General features: G+C 41.0%; 1 non-coding gene across 1 annotated transcript in view; it reads left to right on the top strand.

Moving 5' to 3' along the window:
* LOC106874920 (uncharacterized) overlaps window positions 1-2,623 on the top strand; it is a 4,516-nt gene extending 1,893 nt beyond the window's left edge. Inside the window, exons 2-3 of the transcript XR_008266892.1 lie at window positions 259-346; window positions 2,562-2,623. This is a non-coding gene — a transcript (uncharacterized LOC106874920). The remainder of the gene's footprint in view (window positions 1-258; window positions 347-2,561) is intronic.

Below are 2,623 nucleotides of genomic sequence, written 5' to 3'. Positions count from 1 at the left end.
TCACACTCACACACACTCACACACACACACACTCACACACACTCACACACACTCACACACACTCACACTCACACTCACACACACTCACACACTCACACTCACTCACACACACACTCACACTCACACACACTCACACTCACTCACACTCACACACACACACACTCACACACACACGCTCCTCGTCACTCTCATCATCACCGTCGTTATTACCTAAATGAAAACTCTCTAATCTCGTTTCATTCTTTGTTTCTATTCCAGGAAATTGGTGATGTCGAGAATTGGGCTCGTAACATTGAGGCCGACATGCGGACAATATCCAGTGCTTTAGAATATGCTTACCGTAAAAGTAGGTGGTGCTTCAGTATTATCATAGTCCTTCATTAACTGGATGTCCCCTTCATCATCATCATCATCATCATCATCATCATCATCATCATCATTATCGTCATCATTTTGATTCTCTTCATACCAATCTGTCTAAGATCATCTCTTGTTCTATCTTACAAAACATCCTTTTTTCCAAGTAATTTATGTCTAAATTATAACCTTCTCGTCATAGATTTTTTTTTTTTTTGTTTATGTAAAAGCCTTTAATATCGAGTTCCAAGTACCAACTTAACTCTTTACTCTACTCTTTTACTCTTTTACTTGTTTCAGTCATTTGACTGCGGCCATGCTGGAGCACCGCCTTTTAGTCGAGCAAATCGACCCCAGGACTTATTCTTTGAAGCCTAGTACTTATTCTATCAGTCTCTTTTGCCGACCTGCTAAGTTACGGGGACGTAAACACACCAGCATCGGTTGTCAAGCGATGTTGGGGGGACAAACACAGACACATAAACACACACATACACATATATATATATATATACATATATATGACAAGCTTCTTTCAGTTTCCGTCTATCAAATCCACTCACAAGGCTTTGTCCGGCCCGAGGCTATAGTAGAAGACACTTGCCCAAGGTGCCATGCAGTGGGACTGAACCCGGGACCATGTGGTTGGTAAGCAAGCTACTTACCACACAGTCATTCCTACACCTAACCTGTTAATTTTATTAACGAATAAGCTTAAAAAATGTTAAGGAAAACCATTTTGGAAATAGCTCTGCCAGATTACCTTCAAATTGTACTTTACTCATCACATTGGATAATGTAGCATGTGCATGCTGTGCTCAGCTGATGAGGTGGTCATGATTGGAACACCTTTGATCATGTTTGTGTTAATGCCATTAATTAATGACCTTATATATTTAATTAACCAATTGATTTTACACACTCACTCCTCATCCTCTTGCTGTTTCTCTCTCTCTCCCTCTCTCTCTCTCTCTCTCTTTGTTATTCAGTCTATCAGTCACACATACACACACTCACACAAGTGCACATACACACACTCACACAAGTGCACATACACACACTCACACAAGTGCACATACACACACACACACATTCACATTCTCACACATATATACAAACACACTTGTGCACATACCTATGCACACACATACTACCACATACACATACAATATCCACCTTGGTCTCCATCTCCACCTCTCACACATATACACTCCCACTCTCTTTTTTTCTCTCTCTCTCTCTCTCTCTCTCTCTCTCACAGACACACTCTTCCTCCACCTGTCCCTCTCACATAATATCCTTTCTCCTTCCTCTCACTCTTTTACACATGCACCCCTTTAAATCTCTCACACACATTCCTCTCCTTCAACCTCCCACACAAATGCTTTCTCATACTCTCTCTCTCTCTCTCTCTGTTTTATTCCTATTCGACTCCTTTATGACTCCTCTCTCTTTCTCTCTCTCTCTTTCCTCCTGTATAGGGAATGCAGCCATGATGGAGACTCCCCAAGACTCCCTTCCTGACTCTAAATTAATCCATTAACCAGTAACATTTCCTGTCAGCTTCCATGTTTCACCCACCACATGTGGCATTTTGTAAGATATGCCTTCTTATCACCCTTCCTCTCTTCTGTCTGTCTGTTTGTCTCTCTTTCTATATTACTATATATACATGTATGTGTGGATCACATCCCTACTTCTCAACATAGTCACCATTTCTCTCAATAGCAATGTCTCACCTTCGAATGAGAGCATGTATCCCTGCCCCGTAAAATTCTATTGACTGTTCTTTGAGCCACTTCTTCACTACTGTTTTCACTTCCTCGTCACTGGAATAATTTAGCGCCTTCTGACTATCATCACTTCGGCCCCATGAAAGATGGTTTGAGAGGCAAACATTATTCCAGTGATGAGGAAGTGAAAACTGTAGTGAAGAAATGGCTCAAAGAACAGTCAACAGGATTTTACGGGGCAGGGATACATGCTCTCATCCGAAGGTGGAACATTGCTATTGAGAGAAACGGTGACTATGTTAAGAAGTAGGGATTTGATCCACAGAGGACCAGCTTCAGTTTGATGTATGATACATGTTCCTGTGTTGGTAATTATACCTGTCCTAAACAAAATGGATTCTCTTTTTGACTCACCCTCGTATATTCATTAATTATTGTTTATTGATATTAATTATTGGTCTCTTTGCACAGCTGAAGAAAATGAAGACACGTGACAAGAATGATGACCATCACATCACCTGACACCATGTGCC

This window comes from Octopus bimaculoides, chromosome 27 (assembly GCF_001194135.2).
Source record: "Octopus bimaculoides isolate UCB-OBI-ISO-001 chromosome 27, ASM119413v2, whole genome shotgun sequence".
Taxonomy (NCBI): Eukaryota; Metazoa; Mollusca; class Cephalopoda; order Octopoda; family Octopodidae; genus Octopus; species Octopus bimaculoides.
The sequence above is the reverse complement of the archived record's forward strand: the minus strand, read 5'-3'. Positions and strand labels throughout refer to the sequence as shown.